The sequence below is a fragment of the Tiliqua scincoides genome, chromosome 4 (genome assembly GCF_035046505.1).
Source record: "Tiliqua scincoides isolate rTilSci1 chromosome 4, rTilSci1.hap2, whole genome shotgun sequence".
Classification (NCBI taxonomy): Eukaryota; Metazoa; Chordata; class Lepidosauria; order Squamata; family Scincidae; genus Tiliqua; species Tiliqua scincoides.
In genome coordinates, this window is record NC_089824.1 from 135,972,766 (window position 1) to 135,993,489 (window position 20,724).

A 20,724-nucleotide genomic window follows, 5' to 3' on the forward strand; every position below is an offset into this window, starting at 1 on the left:
AATCAGTGCAGCTCTTTCATCTGATATAGATTTTTGTGTGCGCCTTCATAAGTCACAGAGACTGCAATCCTGAGCAGAGTAAATTCCATTGACTGAATAGGAATTAAACATCCTAACTGAATGCAGGATTGCAGCCATAGAGTGTCAATTTGAATCCACTAGAATCAATACAAAGTTCCTTCCCACTGACTTAACAGGCTCGGGATGGGGTTGGATTTTATTGTTGCTTTCTGTGTGCTGAATGGAAATAGTGGCTTTGACTGTGAATCTCCAGATCTGAGGCAACGATCTGGACCATGTGGCTGACAATGCGCTTGCATGCTCTCCATTTATTTTAATTGAGTTAGCTGTGCAGGACACAAACATGATTATTTTTGGTTGGATCATTCATAACCTGTATCATCTGGTCATCTCTTCCATGGTAATTTTGCTTAGATTTGTCTTCCTGTACTAATGGTTTTATACTTCATGACACTGATTAATATATGATATTTTTACTTCATCTGTTTTTATATCTGTTATATTTATCTGAATTATTAACTTCCTTGACTAGAATTATATTTTAGAGAGGCAGATTATCATTATTAGCAACATGATGATGGTGGTGGTGGTGGTGAAGATGACAACAACAACAGCAACAGAGAATTGGCCAAAATCATGTCTGAGATCTAGCCACTTTGTGCCAATGCACTGTCATATGAAGTCTTAATGAAATCTCCCATTCAGATGCGTGGCACCTCTGTTTTTTGTGCATGCATCCCATTCAGATGCATGCACATGTGCATGGATAGCTGCTTTTAAAGAGAGAAAAAAGTTCATGGAAAGGGAAATTTACAGCGGAGAAACAATGGAATGGTAGGGCCCATTTATCCCTTCTTGTGCTTGCCTCCTCTCCACTCCATATGGCCTGTATTCCGGGCTTTTGACCCTACAGTATTTCAAATGTTTGTTTGCAAGGATGACACATTTGGAACCCTGTGGGTGGGGGGAGAAGAAGCCGTTTTGGTGGATAAGTCTTCCTGTGTTGTCTCTCAAACCTGTACTGTACTTAACAGGCCCCACATACACACACAGACTGAGAGAGACAGAGAGATCCCTGTTAGGGTTCAGGCTTCTCCCAGTTCAAGGGTAGGGAGAGAGTCTGAGGGCTGGACTCCTCTTGCTGCTACCATGAAACTGGCAGAGGTAAGAGAGAGAGACGTAACAGAAACTGTGCATTGTCTCCTTAACTAGTCTTCATTTTCGTGAGAGCAGTAATAGCAGTCCTCTTGGTACTGCTGGCTAGCGGCAGCATTCCCTCTAAACTGCATGGTTGTGCAGCTCCGCAAGTTGAATCAGAGTCCTTCGCAGCTTCCTTCATGTTGTTTCAGAGCTCCGGAGCTGCTCCTATGCAGCTCTGTTAGGGTTCTGAGCAGTCTCGATAGATTTAACAGGGAACATTGGCTAGATCAGCCATTTTCAACCACTGTGCCGTGGCACACTGGTGTGCCGCGAACGGTCCCCAGGTGTGCCATGGGAATTTGGGCCATTTATCAATAGGACCTTTGGGGGGACGTGAGCTCCCATTGACAGCACTGTGTGCCTTGTCAATTGTCAAAAAGCTGATGGTGTGCCTTGACCATTTTAGTGCCTTGCCAGTGTGCCATGAGATGAAAAAGGATGAAAATCACTGGGCTAGATGCTGACATTTTCTCCCCCCAGTATACCCCTATGAATGATGCTATAGCATCATATAACATTGTCTCCAGGTGCATTCTGGGAGAAAAATGGTGGCCACCAGAAGTACCACTGCTGTTGCTGTCACCAGTAATGCCTCATTTCATCCCATTTTGCTGTGTTCCCCTAATCACCAAAATGCTATTCATTTTTCTTGCCTGTGCATGAGGTGGCAAAATGGTTTTGGCTCAGTCTGTGTACAATATACCCCTCCCCCACGAAACGTCTACTCTGAATCACACCCTCATTAAGCTGCTTTACTTTTAGCTACATGCTAGTGTGCAAAATTAACTTAGGATTTGAGTTACCCTTGGAGAAGGACATAAAAATGTAAGAAAAGCTCTGCTGAATCAGGTCAAAGTCCTACCTAGTCCATGATCCTGTTTCCCACTGTGGCCCACTAGTTGCCTCAGGGAAGTCCACAAGCAGGAAAGAAAGGCATTCTTCTCTTCCACCCTTGATCCCCTGCAACTGGTATTTACTGTCAGACTACCACTGAATTCATAGCCTTCACAAGCAGTAGCTATTGATAGGCTTGTCCTCCATGACTTTGTTCTGACCTCTTTTGAAAGCCATTTCACGATCTGCTGCTGGAAGTCCAGTTATGGCAGTACAAAAGGCATACCATTGTCAGGTGTCCCGGGGCTGCTGGTATAAATGGTCAGAGTTTCTGTGCACTTGACAATGGACCACCTAGGCGGCACTGGAGCAGGTAAGGTGGTGGTGGGGCAGGTTGTGGGTGGTTTGGGGAGGGATTGGGGCTGTTTGGGTGTGGAAAGGGTGGATCCCAGTGGCAGCAGTGAGTGCCACATCCTACTCAACTTCTCTGACCTGCACCCACCCCCTGACTCTTCTCAGACTGATATCAGCAAAAGTTGGCATGGGTCCAAGGAGAACCATTGATGGGCCGGTGGTCTATGAAGAGGTACATATAAAATGTTTTCCTCTTCCAGGCTGTCTGGTCGTGCTCCATCATAGTATGCAGCACATGTTCCATCAGCAGTGCTTTATGGTATGGAATGGTAAGGCATAGGATTGGGCTGAGTATCTCACTGAAATCAGCGGAACATGATACAAATCAACATACATAATAACTATACCCTTAAGGCCCATTTATTTCAGTGGGACATAACTAACTCCCCCACTTTTTCTAGATTGCTCCCATCCCTACCACAAGTATGAGAGGAGGCAAGTAGGCATTGATCAAGATGTACATATGATGCAATCCAGTGACAGTTAAGCACATTTAAGTCCCATTGATTTCATTCTGAATTATCTTCTGTTGCAATCAATGGGACTTAAAAGTGCTTATTTTTGACTGGAAAGTTCCCCATTTTCGGTGTGCATTTTGCAGTAAATATATGAACTCAGATCAGCTGCTCAAGGAATTTATTAACACTCTTTAGAAAAAAAACAGTGTTTGCATTTTATAATTCTTTGCATTTATGCATTAGGCTGCAATTGAAAAGCCCACCATTTCCTTAAAAGCCAAGCTAGCTCCTTACACTTTGCAGTGGGCAATATATATCTTTTAAAAAAAACCACTAACCTTATGCAGTAACAGCGGCTGCATTTGCAATAGATTGTGGAGAATAAAACCCAAATCATGTATATTTTTCAACTTTCCAGTGCTTTAACCTTTCTAGAGAAAAGACTCATGGGACATAATTGAAGGAAAGTGGTTTTTCTTGAGCTGATGAATTGTTTTGCTAAGATAATATTTTAGTTATGCCAATAAAATGAAAGGTTCATGAGAAACCCATGAAACTGCCAGCGGTTGTTAGTGCGTGACTATTACCAAGGCAGAAATGAGGCCAAAGAGATGATAAATGGGCACATCTTCTGCGCTCCATCAGCTCTGTACATCTGAGCACCAAGTGGTCCCACATTTTTCACAGCAGCACTTAATAGTGGACATTAACTTAGCCCTTTCCAAAAGGGCTGACCTGAAGGGTACACTCTGCGGTTCTCCCCACCGTAATCGCTTGTTCAGCTTGTAATTTTATCAAATGGCGTGCTCCTTTTCCAGCCACTTATTGGCCAATTAAGTCAAGTCCTCACTGAAGGGGTCCAGCTGGCTTCAAGTTATCTTTAGATGAATTGATTGAAGACACTTGGCAATCTATGAACCCAGTTTAATGATCTAGGTGATAATGCTAGTTATTCCTCTCAGTCAAGGGAATTTGCTACAGCTGTTGTCTGCAAAGCCATGCTCATATGCAGCAAAAGCACCAGAAGAGCATTAAACCACCCTCTGTGCTGCTATACAGGGATGACTGCATCGTGAATGGGAAGTTTGACATTCACCTTGCGTTGCCAGGGTGCTGAGGCAGCCTGTCTGTGAAGGTGTTTTCTTAAATTCTCTCTGGGAATGCTAAGAGAGTTACTCGGAAGAAAGGTTTGTTTGATAGTATCAAAGTAAAAATTGGAATAGGAAGAGTTGAAGGAAATAGTTGACTAAAATATTACACACAGGCTAGGATTCAAGGAGTTATTTTGAGACTGCACACACCCAATGGGATTATTGACCTTCTGCCTTTTACTATCAAATACCTCCTGTTGCCAGGTAAGGAATTGCTTTTGAAAATCACCTCTGTTTCAAAAGCAGGTGGCCATGTATCCTGTGCATTGCTGGAGCTACTGAGCTGCCTAAGGCAGCCTGAGAGTGTTGCGTTAGGTGCTGCCGCTACCACTGTTGTACCCCCTCTGAAAACCCACACACCTCTTACTTCACTCATTCCTCCGTGTGGACTATGTATTGTGTGTTGGCAACCTTCAGTCTCGAAAGACTATGGTATCGCGCTCTGAATGGTGGTTCTGGAACAGCGTCTAGTGTGGCTGACAAGGCCAATTCGGGAGTGACAATCCCTTCCACACCGGGAGCAAGTGCAGTCTGTCCCTGGCCTGTCTCCCTGGCTATGGGCCTTCCTTCTTTGCCTCTTTGCCTCAGACTGTTGGCAAAGTGTCTCTTCAAACTGGGAAAGGCCATGCTGCACAGCCTGCCTCCAAGCGGGCCGCTCAGAGGCCAGGGTTTCCCACCTGTTGAGGTCCACTCCTAAGGCCTTCAGATCCCTCTTGCAGATGTCCTTGTATCGCAGCTGTGGTCTACCTGTAGGGCGCTTTCCTTGCACGAGTTCTCCATAGAGGAGATCCTTTGGGATCCGGCCATCATCCATTCTCACGACATGACCAAGCCAACGCAGGCGTCTCTGTTTCAGCAGTGCATACATGCTAGGGATTCCAGGACTGTGTTGTTTGGAACTTTGTCCTGCCAGGTGATGCTGAGGATGCGTCGGAGGCAGCGCATGTGGAAAGCGTTCAGTTTCCTTTCCTGTTGTGAGCGAAGAGTCCATGACTCGCTGCAGTACAGAAGTGTACTCAGGACGCAAGCTCTGTATACCTGGATCTTGGTATGTTCCATCAGCTTCTTGTTGGACCAGACTCTCTTTGTGAGTCTGGAAAACGTGGTAGCTGCTTTACCTATGCGCCTATTTAGCTCGGTATTGAGAGAAAGAGTGTTGGAGATTGTTGAGCCAAGGTACACAAAGTCATGGACAACCTCCAGTTGATGCGCAGAGATTGTAATGCAGGGAAGTGAGTCCACATCCTGAACCATGACCTGTGTTTTGACCTGTGTTTTGGATTTTGGACTATGTAACAGGTAACTAAAAACCATTCTACTCTAGATAATTCACTCCAGACTTGCTCCTCAATAGCTAAGCACTGCAGTGGCGTAGCTAAGGTGGACTGGGGGGGTCAGTTGTCCTGGGGTACTGTGCCTTTGGGCGGTGACTTTTGGAGAACTTCTGATGACTGGGAGGCCTCCCTGTGCCTCAGACCACCTCTGATATGCCCCCAGGGGGTATTCTGGGCAATGGCCCCTGGAGCGGTGTTAACACTGGAAGGGTGTTAGAAATATTTTTGCCCTCGGGTGCCAGATCCCTGAACTATGCCATTGCAGTTCAATACATAGTCATACTTTAAAAGTTTTAACCTGTTTATTTAAAAGATTTATCTCCACCCTTACCGCCCCCATTGGAGTGATTATACTGAATATGCTGAAAGTAACTTTCTCTCTGAATCTTTCTAAGACCTACACGAGGCATATTATGACTTTTTTTTTTTTAAAGGGAAGTAATCATATTTGCTTTCTTCAGTTTGCTTGCTAAACTACTGAAATGTTAATGCCCTCCATAAGAAATGAATACTATAACGAACATTAGGGAACCTTTTTCATGTTGAAAACTCAAAATACTTGGCAATGAAATATCCTACAGAGCATCTGTGAAGTTTCTGGCTGGGATCCAAAGAATTAAAGCACAACTAGTTCTAGGCTCCCCAAGGGGACTTCATGCTTGTGTTTTGCAAACAGTCACCCCCTGCGTTACATCACAAGTTGCTTTTGAAACTGGAAGGATGTTCAAAAGCATTTTGTGATGCGACAATATGTGTTCAAAAGAAAAGTCCAAAGACCTACTGGACATGCTCAAGTCCTTGGACATGCCTGAAGCTGCTCTTTGGATCCTGGCCTCTGTTTATAAAATGAAATGGCAGGATTTGTTGCCCTTATCAAAGAGGCATAGAGGTTGTGTTAATTTATGCTATGCATTTATTTCATTCCTCTGTAGAATAAGTTCTTCCCTGACTAGAGTGGTTCAATTGAGTTGTGGGGATGTACTTGTTGGGAGACTGTGTTTAGATAATCACTTAAACAAACACATTAAGTTACAATAGGATACAGGAGAAAACATGTTTTTATGGGAGATATTTTGAGGGCTTATATTGGCTTCATTGCCAGCCCAAGATCTCTTGATGCCAGAGGCATCATGCCAAATGCTGGCCCCGCTTACCCAGTGATGTGCCAGTCTCTACTCCTCCCACTCTCCAATGCTCTAGCTTAGCACTTTCTTCCACATTTCCTCTTCCTTTTCCAATTCAGGGAATGGAAGAGAGAAGAACAGAGGAAGCAAGCATGTGGACAGAGGGAAGTGTCCCCCACCAATCTGCTACCTCTTCAGTTGGCCTCATGGATGGGCTGGCTCTGGTTGGTTTCAAATTCAGTCATCCTCTGTATGTCAGATTAAGTTGACAATCTCGTCTGATCTTGGAAGCTAAGCAAGGTCAAGCTTGGTTAGTACTTGGATGGGAGACCGCCTGGGAATACCGGGCGCTGTAGGCTTATACCATAGTCTTTCGAGACTGAAGGTTGCCAACCAACTATGGAATGGTTGGCGATGAACAGGACACTCCATTTTCAGAATAGCGGTTCATTATAGCAGCCATTTTACTTATACCCCATGATGCAGTGCTGTTCCTTGGCAGTTTGGGTTAGAAAAAACAACACCAACAACTTTTTTTCAACCCACACTGCTCTGTGATGACACTGCAACATAGAGGCCTATGAGTAATTGAACTTGTTGCTAAAAGGAGACCACTGCACAGAGGAGCTCCTTTTGAACTCTATGAGTATCTGAAAATTTCTTTTGTTGATTTAACATTATAATGTTGGATGCTTTGCATTTCTTGTTGGAAACATTTAATAAATGCACTTCAAAAAAGTGACATAATAAGAACACACACAAATTAAAATGCATGGCATTGAATTGGGTCCCCATTTGAAGTGGAGCCCCCATTTGTTGATATTCATTCAGTTTATTCCATGGTGCCATTGTTGCAGTGTATCTGGTCCCATTCATTCTGCAAATAACTACACATGGCTAGTAGCTGTCTGGACTGATGCATCCTTCCCATTCCCACTATTCCAGTTCCTCCCAAATCCTGCCCTTCTGGGCATTTTATGACCCCTGCTAACTGGGCAAAGAGGAATTTCTCAAAGTGGTGCCCTCTTATATTTGGTAGAGGGAGAGCAACTGTCCCTCTATAGTCTAACATGATGTCTTTTCCAGTGGCTGCTGCTACTGCTGACTCTTCTGTATCTTTTTTAAGACTGTGAGCCCTTTGGGGACAGGGAACCATTTATTGATTTATTATGCTATGTAAACTGGTCTGTAAACTACTGTTGAAAAGTGATATATAAATCTTCTTCTTCTTCTTCTTCTTCTTCTTCTTCTTCTGATGATGATGATGATGATGATGATGATGATGATGATGTGACTCATTTTTAGAAACTCTGCCAAACTTATTCATACACAATCTAATTCTAAACAATGAGTAAACTCAGGGAGCAAAACACGGAATATTTTCTACTTTACAGTGGCATTTGTACATTATATATACATACCATTTTAGGAATGTTGTTGTATGCAAAGCATTGCTCACTATGTATGTTTTGTTTGCTACTATTGTGACAATGGTGTAATGTGACCATTTACTACAGTTGAGCAAAATGGAAGTTCAGACTCTCCAAGGCTGATTTTTTTCATCATCATCCATCTCCCCAACATTGCAGAGCTTTTAAATGCCTACACAAGTTGCAGGACAGCTGAGATGTGGGCCCAAAGCCTTATGTTTGATCATTTATTTCCTCTCATGTTCCTGCCCTCCTTTCTCAGCACTTAATTTGGTTTCCCAGGGACATCTACAGGTAACAAGAGAACCAGACAGGGAGAGAAAGCCCATGGCCGGAAGCCTGTATGAGGCAATTTTTTTCAACTAGTCTTTCCTGTGATGGCTCCTGTACCATAATATATTCCAGCAGTGCTCAAACACCCCCTGTGTTGCCCCAGGGAATCCATGCTCAAAGTAACCTCCTACTGGTTCTATCAGGTGCCAAGAATATGCTTTTCCTCCTGTGGCTGCAGACTCGAGTTTGACCAGGATCAAACTTTTACTGTGCTCTCTTTGAGTCTCCTATAAACATGCTGATTGAAATGGTCTCATGTTTTGGTGTAGATTTTGTCACAGCTTTTAAATGACTCTTTTTCTTTCTTTCTTTCTTTCTTTCTTTCTTTCTTTCTTTCTTTCTTTCTTTCTTTCTTTCTTTCTTTCTTTCTTTCTTTCTTTCTTTCTTTCTTTCTTTCAAAATGCCACGCCATTCCATAATCATTTGCTTAGGATGTTAAATAATAAAGCAATAGGAATGTCAAATCCCTGTCCTTGCCAAATACATATATCAGCACTTGTTGACTGTTATTTAAACCTCAGGCCTCTGCTGAGGGTTGCCTTCTCCTTTGTTGGCTTGGCTCTCTCAGGTCTGGCTTGTCTTGTTGCATGAGAGGGATTATTTTTCTACTTCATGAATGAATGAATACTTTTGCTACATTTCATTTTCATTCCTATCCCTACCTCAGAAGACTTGGGGAAAAGACCTCAAGCTTACCAGTGTTGGGGGATGGCAGCAGCAGGAGGTTGGTATTGTTAATGTTAATATATCCCAGCCTAAGCAAATAAAGTAGTGTCTCAGTATCCATGTGGTATCCATTCTTGGACCCCTTGCAGATACTGAAACCCCCAGATAATGAAATCCACTGGTTGTGACCAACAGGGCCTTTGAACATTACCGGGACTTTGATCTGGTGGCATTCAGAGCTTTCCTGAGGTCCACAGAATCCACATATATCCTCTATGGGCCTCAGAAAGCCCCCTCAGAGGTATTTAAAGAGCACTTCTGGTTTTTGGTGAAAACTGGAAGTGCTCTTTGAACACCTCTGGGGGTGGTGGTTCTGAAGCCCTTAGAGGCTGCGCACCACCTCTGCGGCTTCAGAGAGGCCCCTGGAAACCACTGGAGAGAACCTCCAGTGGCATCCAGGAGTTCAGGTCCAGTCTTCACTGTGGGTTTGGAACCTGTGGTTAGTTAAAACTGTGGGTCCTAAATCCATGGATAAAGAGGCCTGACCTGTACGCTGCAATTAAATGCTGCAATTAGATAGTCTGCATTTAGAGGTCTAGGGCCCAACCCTAACCAACTTTCCAGCACTGATGTAGCCGTGCCAATGGGGCATGTGCTGCATCCTGCAGTGCGGGAAGCAGTTCACTGAGGCCTCTGTAAGGTAAGGAATATTTCTGCAGACTTCTTGGGACTGCTTCGAGGGCTCCAGTGACAATCAGCACAGCAGTGACCTTCTTCTCCCAGAGACGCCCAAGTTCACAGGGCATCAGGTATTTTGTGATCTTCCTGTGTTCTTTATTTGCAGTTCTACTTTTTCCTGGGATTGCAATATCAAGGATCCAAACTTGATTTTTCATCATCGTCGTCGTCGTCGTCATCATGAATATGAATAAAAATATACCACTTTTCAACAAAAAAAGCAGTTTACAGACAAAATTGAGTGGCCCTGTCCCAAAAAAGCTCACAATCTAAAAAGATGCAGAAGGACACCAGCAACAGCCACTAGAAAAGACATTGTGGTGGGGTGCACTCTCCTCCTGCATCACTTAAAAAAGTGCCTCTTTGCTCAGTTTAGCAAGGTTTTTTTTCTCCTATTTCCCCCCATTGGAGAATGGGACAAGAATTTGCCATGGCTGACAGGTACTGCGGTGGGTTCAGGGAGTTAGTCTGGCCAGGTAGGCATCCTGATGGACACAAGCCCTTCACCACCAGTGGCTAACCTGGGCAACCCTTATACTGCTCTGAACTGCCTTTTAGGTTGAGCCAGCCTTCTGCTTTTTTAGCAGCAGCAGCAAACTGTTTAAAAACCGTTTTAACACTGCATCAGCAATTGTATTGGCAACCTTCAGTCTCGAAAGACTATGGTATCGCGCTCTGAAAGGTGGTTCTGGCACAGCGTCTAGTGTGGCTGAAAAGGCCAATCCGGGAGTGACAATCCCTTCCACACCGGGAGCAAGTGCAGTCTGTCCCTGGTCTGTCTCCCTGGCTATGGGCCTTCCTTCTTTGCCTCTTTGCCTCAGACTGTTGGCCAAGTGTCTCTTCAAACTGGGAAAGGCCATGCTGCACAGCCTGCCTCCAAGCGGGCCGCTCAGAGGCCAGGGTTTCCCACTTGTTGAGGTCCATCCCTAAGGCCTTCAGATCCCTCTTGCAGATGTCCTTGTATCGCAGCTGTGGTCTACCTGTAGGGCGCTTTCCTTGCACGAGTTCTCCATAGAGGAGATCCTTTGGGATCCGGCCATCATCCATTCTCACGACATGACCAAGCCAACGCAGGCGTCTCTGTTTCAGCAGTGAATACATGCTAGGGATTCCAGCACGTTCCAGGACTGTGTTGTTTGGAACTGCATCACCAATAGAGAACAGGAATAGGAAGTGTGTTGCTTGCTCCCAGTGATGCTATGGGTACCATTCAACAGGGTGCCTGTGATAATAGGACAAGAACAGTTTGTTCTGATTGGTTGTGCTTCTGAGGATGTTGTTTTGGGTTTTTATAGGTACTTTCTGAGCCACCATTAAAGAGCTGGAAAATCTATTTGCCAATACTGGAAGTGAGCATCACAAAAACTAAGGTGCAATCCTGCCCTTCCTTTGTGCCAATCCCCCAAGTCCTTTGCGCTGGCCCAGGAGGGACACAAATGTGCTATAAGGCATGTTTGCACCTCCTCAGGAATCGGCTAGGCAGGCGCACAGAGGCACGCCAGGCTGCAGAGGCTGGAACAAGCCTCTGCACCGATGGAGGCAGCGAGCCTTACATCAGCCAGATAGGCAGGGAGGAGGTGGGAGCGAGGCGTTCCTGGGCAGGCGGTGTGTGACCCTGGGCGGGCGGGTGGGGAGCAGGAGGTGGGGCTGGGATCCGGCAGCTATCCTGTGCTGGATACAGCGCAAGCCTCATAGCTTGCCTGTTCCAGCTCAGGGTAGGATTGTGCATATACTGTGCAGTGGGACCTCCATTCATTTGATGGGTCAAATGCCCCGGGTGCAGAGCCTTGCACAGCTTTAGGACCTCGTAGAAGCCTCTATGAGGCTCCTGACGGGGTTGGAAACTATGCTTCGGTTTTCCAGAAGCACAGTTTAAAGCGTTGTGGAACCTTCAGGAGGTTTCCTCGATGTGTCCTGGAGTCACGCGAAGCACCGTGTGGTCCAGGTAAGTGGGGGTGGACACAGCGGAATGGTGGTATCTCATGGGGGGGCGCCATCATGGATCTTTGCCCTGGGGCGTGGGGCAGGAGAGGTCGGCCACTGATACTGTGCAACCAGAGGCAGATGTGAGTGCTCCCATGTCTCTGAAAATGTTATCATCCGTATAAGCAGAAATGCCTGCCCTGATCAATGCATTCTTCTCTCCCACTGCTGCTACAGACTATCCCATTTCTTTCCCTCTTCTCCCATTATTTTCAGAGTGCAGATCTCATAATCTTCTGTGCTCAATTTCACTTATGGTTGTGGTTGCTGCAGTATACACTCTTTTTGCAGTGTGCTATAAAACTGGTTTCTAAAAAAGAAGTTCATCACAAACCATAAAGTATAAGTAAAATTTAAACGCGTGTTTTGAAAACTCCAGGCTAAAATTAAGTGTAACCCTACATCTGTAGAAAGGTCAGCTGTGATTCTAATTACCCTTATATAAACTAGCCCGTATTTGAACTGCAGAGTTAGAATTCACATGCAGACACTTTGTTGCCTTCTCTGAGCTTCCTTGGGATTCTCATTTGACCTGGGCAGCTGGAAAAAGCATATGGCAACTGCAAAACAAAAAAAAAACAAGCAAAAAATCATAATAGCCACTGATAGAACTGTCCTTGGTGAATTTGTCCTGTCACCTTTTAAAGCCATCCAAACTAATGGCCATCACTACATCTTGTGGTCAAATCTGTCTGTGATGGACCTCCTCGGAAACTTTCCAGTGACATATATGTTGAGCTGGATAGCACTGGAGTCACTGCTCTCACATCTCACACTTGGTACTGGGCGCCACATAGGATTAAATCTATGGTTGCCTCCCCTCTGGTCAGTTCCATGCCTGATTGTTGCAGGGTACAGTCCTTTAAATCTTCAGTCATTTCATTCAAGATGAAATGAAATGCATTCCGAGGTCTGTATCTCTGAAACCGGCCACCAGCCACTCTGTTCACTACAGTATTCTGTGCAAACCGAGTCTGAAGTGGGCAAGTTCAAACTGGCCCTTGACATGTCTGAGAGAGCTGAGGAGCCAGTGGTGGAAGGCTGTAATTTGGTCACACATTTGCTTGTGTGTGAGAAAGCAGACGAGAACCAGTTTTTGCAGCATCCTGAAATCCGGCAGGCTGTGTACAAGATGCTACCAGAGGCCAGAAGACTCCACTTTCCTATAGGACTGGGCTAGCTCCACGCATAAAGACTGAGGCCAGTTAACATATGCTGTTGTTTTTTCCATGTGATGGTGTACTTAGGCATAAGACTGCAGTGCAGGGAGAAATGCTAAGGTGAACTGGATGGTACACTGAGACAGATACATCCATTTGTTTGCAGCTGTTCTGCTTTCCAGCAGTGCAGTAATGGAAATCACTGCATGTACTTCAAAGGATTGTCACAGACTTCAATGGACTGTCCAACTCACACCAGCATTACTGCATTTAGACATATATAGTACCTGCATAAATGAGGTCATCAAGGAAAGCAAGCTGGGCTTTGTGTGTGTGAATCAATCCTGTGGGTGAGTCCACGGCGCAGCCTCCCAGGCTTTGGGCTGAGCACAGTTTCACACAACCAAGAGTATGGGTCATGACCCAAGGAAAGACAAGTGGTCTCATTTCCCCTGGGACATCCCTGGCCATGTGTTTGAGGAACACCCGTAATGTTACATCAGGACTTAAAGTTTAGTAATGAGTGTGAATGAAATATTTTTCTGGAACTCTGTATTCTTTTGGTAGTACTCCCCACTTCCACCACTGCTGCTTGAAGTCAAGCTTGTGAGACCTAATGTGGTCTAGTGGTTAGACTGTAGCAAGGGACACTTGGGTTCAAATTTCCACCAAGTCATTGAAGCTCCTTAGGTGACCATTTCTCAACCTGATCTACCTCTCTGGAGCATTATGAGGACAAAATGAGCTTCAGGCTGTCCTGAGCTCCTTAGAGTAAGCATGTGGTGAAAATGTAACCAGTAGTGATAATCTGAAAGATGCACATTGTTCCTTGTTCCTGTAGAGAAGACTGCTTGTGGAGTCATTTGTTGAGCAGTGACCAATACTCCAGCCCCCAAAATAGCTTTTTAGAAGGCTACAATCATATCTATCTCCAAACAAATCTTACTAACCCATTTGGCTACACATACATTTACCAATTTTTTGGAATCTAAAAGGGAAAAGAAAAATGGTAAAAGCTTCTCTTTCTGGCCACACAGTACTAGTTTTTTTCTTCTCATCATGGGCAACCAGACCTGTTGCTATTTATAAACCTGCCCTAATAACCTGATCTTCAGGAAGCTTTTGAAGGAGATCAGATGCATAGTTAAGGAGGAACTGCCCCTGAAATAAAGATATATTGCCTAAGCGTATTCAGGAATGTCATGTCTGAATGGGATTTGTAAACCAGGTCTTCCAGCACCAGGACTCCAGAACTGGTCCTTGTCATGAATGTGTGCAGTTCAGGCCTAGTAGCATTGCAAAGCCTGAACCAAAGTAATCCAGTAACATAGAAGTGGCTTGCATCCTAGCTGCAAGGAATTTACAACTCATGAAAGGTAATAATGTAGCACCTCAGCAGACCGAGAGGTGCCCATGAATCCCCAGTGGGGAGGGGGAGAACTAAGAGGGCTAGCATCCAGCCCCACTTCGAGAAGAGTCTGTCCCCAAGAGTTCTGATTGGTCAGTTCAAATAAGTACAGGATCACCCTATCCTGTTGGTTGAGAAGTATAAGAACAGAGCCCAGGGTGTTTTGGTCCTTTTTCCTTTGTCCTTTTGTCTTTGTCTTTTGGCGTATGTGCACATCCTGCCAACTGGGTAACTGGGGCTGAAGATCTATAACAGAAGCTGACCCAGGTGAAAATTAGGGAATAATAGAGATAGCCAGTTAGCTTTGTTATGTTATGCTGAGTTATTTCCTAGAAGTTTTTATGCCTCTAGCATTTGCTGCCTTTTGTAACTTTCGTAACCCTTTTACTTAATAAAGTAAAAATCCTTTTACCATGTTGGTTCATTGTCTGTTAGGGGCAAAGGTTCAGAATCCTGCCTAGCCTTTCAGCAAGCTACCAAAAATCCTCATTGTGGACTAGTAACTTGAGTACTGAGACTTTAAGTAAAGAAAGTGCTCAGTGCCTACAAGGGATATAGTTACGTCTAGAGGGTCTCAGTGTCCTGGACTGAGGCACTGGCACATACAGGGTGGTGGCAGTTCTACCCAACAGGGGTTCTTGAGGCTCTAGGGTTCAGGAATCAAGAACCCTGAGCACCCAAAACCCTGGGAGTGTGACGAAGTATATGACAGTCCTCAGTCATTTCTCAGTGTTGATTCAAAACGTCTTTTGATGTTACAGACCAACACTAATTCTGAGCATATATAAGGTGAATGGTAAATTATTCCCCAAGCAGTCTCCTCTGTATGTGCTCCTTTGTGCCATCTTGGATTCAAGGATCCCCTGTTAGTTATCACCTTTGTAAAAAGATATAGTGCTTCATCACCATTAGTGGCGTTTACACTGTAAAGTAAGGCTGTAAAAATGTGACTGTATGTGCCTTTTAAAGGAAGCAGCAGGGCCAATCACTATTCTGCCATTTATTTTTATAAAAAGCCTACAGGCAGAAAGATAATATTTTACATCCTGTGTAAAAGACAAATATCATAAAGCATTGAGGTGCATCATGTGTCCTTATTCATAATGTGTACATGAGTGGGTGACCAGCCAGACACTTACATATGTGCTTATATGTGTTCATGTGTACACAGGTATATTTGTGCATACTTTGTATGCACATTTTTATAAACTACTTATTTTCTGTCCTTATCCAACTTTTCAGGACAACATATATCTGTTCTTTTTGACACCATTGTTGTATCTGGTGGAATCAGAGTTGTAACTAGGGCAGAGCCTGAGGGGCACTTGTCCCAGGCACTACATCAAGAGGGGGAGTATTACTGCCTCTCATGCTCCACCCTATTTATGGAGGGGGCACTGGTGGCTTTGTGTCCCCTCTTCCTGTGGAGGCTCCCCTTCTACCTCCCCTTCTACCCACCACAAGAACTTTCAGAACCTTCAAGGGGAGTTTCCACAAGAATAGGAATAAGGGGTGCAAAGCTACCGCAGTGAATGTCTCTTCCTCCTCTGGGGAGAACCCAGAAATGATGTCATGCGACATGATGTCATGTGTCATTGTGACGTCACTGCCCAGGTGCTGGGGCAGTGTGTTATGACTCTGGGTGGGATTGAAGGACTGGGTTATATTTTATTTTTAATTTTATATTTAATTTTCTTATTTGTGAATTTGTTGTCTTTTTTGTCTTTTTTAGGGGAAGGGAAATCTCATGAAAGCTGCAATTTTGTACACAGCTACTTTTGAGTAGACATGCATTAGGTTATGTAAAAAGACATGTAAACTATATAGTGAGGTAAAAAGTTACTTGTTTACACTTTGCCTGTGTACATAAAAAAGTAATTCATGGGCGTTTAGTGGAGTTTACTCCCAAGTAAGAATATATATGAGTCACTGCCACTTTTAGCAAAACATTACCAATTTTTTTCTGTGATCCACCTGCTGGAGTAGTAGCTGAGTTGGTATGTTGCAGCAAGAACAATGAAGGCATTTTAAACTTATTGTAGCATAAACTTTTTGTGGATTTCATCATGCACTGCATTAAGCGGACTACAGGCCTCAACAGGTGTGACCTAGCCACGAGGTCGGCTTAACATTGTGCCCCAGGCAGAAGGCTATAGAAGCTGGCAAGCAGGTGAGTGATGTCTCATGCGGCCCCAACACCTCCCTTGGTCACAGCCTGGCTTCCACACCTTTATCTCATTCACTTGGCCATTCACGAGAGGAGGATTTACTTCCTCCAGGTCCACCACTGCTTCTTGTAAATTGGCTGGTGGAGAACATGCTGGGAGCAGAGAGGATCTATTCACAGGATTCTCCCTGCTGAGCAACTTCATGAAAAGCGGCACTGGAGAAGGACTAGAAGAATGAAGATGGCAAGGTGCATACAGATGGGGGAGGGGGTAGATGTTCGTTCCTGCAGAGTGGGGAGGTAGAATTTGGGTATGAGTTCAGACAGTGGATTGTCTTGGTCAGTACCAAATCCCAAAAAGCTATGCTACAATACATTAGTTAATCCAAAGAGACTGTATTGTTTTTGCTATGATGTTGTGCAGTGGTTCCCAGACTTATTATCTTCATGACCCACTTCAGCATCCACAGGGCCTACTGTGACCAGGAAGCTGAGAAACAATATGGGGCATTAACCTGCTTTGCGCTCATGCCAACCTACAACCATGTCATTGGCCATGTCATGATGCATAATGCCTTGCAAGCAGCTTCCACAAGGCATTCTGGGGAACAATGTGGCCAATTGCGTGAATTGCAGGCCGGTGCAACCCAGAAGTGGCTTCTGGTCATGGTGGGCCCAGGACCCACCAAAATCAGGTCATGACTCACCAGTGAGTCTCAACCCATGGTTTGGAAAACCCTAATCTAGTGGTTCCTAGAGTAGCAGAGAGCATAGGGACCTTTCTTCTTAATGAGAGAGAGAGAGAGAGAGAGAGAGAGAGAGAGAGAGAATCGGTTGTCAAACACAATACATCAGAAAAAAGGAAATAAAACTTCGTGTCCTGATCCACTAGTTGTTTATGGGCAGGAGAGCTATGTTACACACTTTGGAGCTTCTCTGCTTCTAATTTCAAAAAGGAGAAAAAAAATCCACACATAACTTTGTGAAGAAAGAACTTCTCCTTCTTTTGAATGCTCAGAGATTTGTGTGTACAAGGGCTTCATGCAGACATTATATCACATTCAGAAGTCTCAAATGGACAGCCATTATATATGTTGTTACATATTTCCAAAAGTATAAAAGGATAATGGTTCGTAAACCTGTACAGAAATATATATTATACTAAAAATAAATGAAAGGAAATGTGTGGGCAGCATCAGATGTTCAACAAACCAGTAGCAGTCTAAACATAGTGAAGCATGAATCTGGTTCCTAGAACCATGCACATTTGTCATCAGGTGCAGGAAGCCGCAAGTGACCTGGGTTCAGACATATGTGGATATAGACATGATTCACCTGATGTACATATGATTGATGTGATCCTTCCATTCCTGAAAAAAGAAGTGAAAATGAGAAAGATGGTGTGCATACCTGTACACATTTATCCCCATAGTAAATATGACATTCTGTGCATAGTAGCAGGTGTGTGCAACCCTGAAACCTGGAAATGCACCTAGTTGCATGTAGTGTTATTTGCTTGTCAAGTATCTGAACCTGCCCCATAGAACAGAGTTTCTCAAATTGTGGGTCGGGACCCACTAAGTGGGTTGCGAGCCAATTTCAGGTGGGTCCCCATTCATTTCAATGTTTTATTTTTAATATATTGGACTTGATGCTCCCATGGTATGTGACTGCATTTGGGGAAATGTTATAGACATGTACTTTTAACAATGATAGTCAATGGGACTTACTCCTGGGTAAGTGTGGGTAGGATTGCAGCCTAGGATTGTTAAAAATTGTCCTGCTTGATGATGTCAGTTCCGGTCATGACATCACTTCCGGTGGGTCCTGACAAATCCTCATTCTAAAAAGTGGGTCCCAGTGCTAAAGGAGTGAGAACCCCTGCCACAGAAACTATTAACATAGATTACACATGCACATTCAAGTGGATGTGTGGTTAATTTGCAATTTCTGATAGGTTTCTCCAGTAACAATAGCATAATGTGAAGCGAATGTTTATATTACAATTCTGGCACCGAGTCAAATATATGAGTATATTAACAGAGGCATTCAGACTATAGTTTCATTTAACATCTAAGTTGTTCGCATTAAAACATGCCCTTGGCCTGACAAGGCATTATTAACTTGCATTTTAATAAAAATAAAACAACGTGCGTGGGTTTTATTTGAAATTGAAAGCTGACAAATTTGATTTAAATGATTACTGAACTGCAGGCGAAAGTGTGGTTTGAACTCTGCCAGCTGCACTCGAGCTGACAGGAAGCATTAAAATAATACTGAGTGGTCAATATGTGATTAAATATCACATGTCAAGTTTAGCAAGCGTGTGCCTTCCGCAGAAAATTATATTGTTAAGAATAAGTGACAAATCCAAAGCAGTCCCTCTAAATCCGTAAAGGCAAGTGAAAGGATGGAAGCCTGCTTGCAATAAAACAGGATCTCAGCAAGACAGGATGATATAGTGTCTCTTCTGCGCACTGCACATGGCATCTACGAGTAATTGAATAGAAAGAATGGCATGGCTTTTAAAACAATGAATCTCCTTTGGATTTCCCATAAGGACATCCAGAAAGGCAACATGCTGCATTTCACTCCTTGTTTGCATCTGTGAGGTTTTACTGGAATGGGGCCTTCGGTAAAGCGTGCACATAGTTGTGCATAGTTTCTATGTGCCCAAGCACACACAGACACACAGAGCACTGAACGTGTTTAGATCCAAACTGAAGTTAGATGTGTTCATTTATTTCCCATTGCACGATGCATGTACATTGGACATTAAAGTGTTTGTCCCTCTGTGAAAATATGGTTTACCTTGTTGACACCTTGGAAGGTGACACATCTGTTGTTGGCTGTGGCCACCACCTAAAACTCTCTGTAAACCATGAGCATGTGATGCTTCAAAGAGAAAGCAGCTGCCCCATTGCTTTTTGTGGTGGGAAAGGATCTATGCTTTGTGTTCTTTTTCCATAGTCAAAGTGAATCCAAGGTCCTCTTCCGGTGGACATTACTCTAACCCTCTTCTCATGATATCCTCCCCTTGTTCAGTAAATGTGGGGAGAGGGAATGGTACTGTGCCTGCTGGCCATGCTCCTTGAAGCTTCTGTGACCATTAGCCACTTGCCTTGTTGACCTCCTGTTCAGCTTTGGTGAGAATGGGGTGGTGGGACCCACATACACCACAGGATCACAAACTCTAATTATGCAGCAGAAGAACAATTGGGAGCTTCTCTCCTGGGAAAAATATTAACTGCAGTGGGGGAATCATTATGGATCGAGACCATGGTGAGAATAAAGGGTTAAATCCTCCCTGCATTAAGGAACAGCTCACCCATTAGGCAAGGTGATGCAGGTTACATCAGGAGCAGGTTGCAGGAGGGAGTATGAGTAGGTGGCATCAGCTTGTCTGAAGTCAAGGAAGTAATGTCAGTCCAGGAGTACCCCCAGACCAGTGATTTTCAACCTTTTTCATCTTGCGGCACACTGGCAAGGCACTAAAATGGTCAAGGCACACCATTAGCTTTTTGACAATTGACAAGGTGCACTGTGCTGTCAGTGGGGGCTCACATCACCCAATGGTCCTATTGATAAATGACACTCTCCCAAATTCCCACGGCACACCTGGGGACCATTCGCGGCACACCAGTGTGCCACGGCACAGTGGTTGAAAATGGCTGCCCCAGACTATGAACCTGAGTGTTTAATAGGAATGCAGTCACGTTTAATGCAGGTTGAATCCCTATCTCTGGTTCAGCAGTCCTACTCTGTCTTGTCAAGAGTCACCTTCCATTTTTTCACTCCCATTTCCATTGGACAATTTTTCCACATCGGTTCAGTTCATCAATAGCCTCCTTAGACTGAGATAAAAAGCTGATGATGCCACATTCCAAATTCCTGGATATTTTCCAGTACTGCAGCTTAATGTAGAGATTAAAGAGCACAGGGTCAAGATGCAACCTTGTGGAACATCACGGTCCTAAGGCTGAGATGCTGAACAGCAGTTCTCTAGCATCACCTTCTGAAACTGTTGCTCCAGGAAGAACCAAGATCATTGCAAAACATTGTCTCTAGGACTTATCCCAGCCAAGTGGTCCAGAAAGATACTATGGTTGATGGCACTGAAAGGTGCTGAGAAATCCAGCAGAACCAACAGGGAGTACTCCCCCATCCACTCCCCATCATAGCTTGTTTGTCAGGTTGATCAAGGCCATTTCAACCCCATATCTGGTCCAAGAAGTGGATTGACATTCATCCAGAGATAATCAATGCTATCCAGAAATCTGTGTAGTTGGATAACCACCTTGAG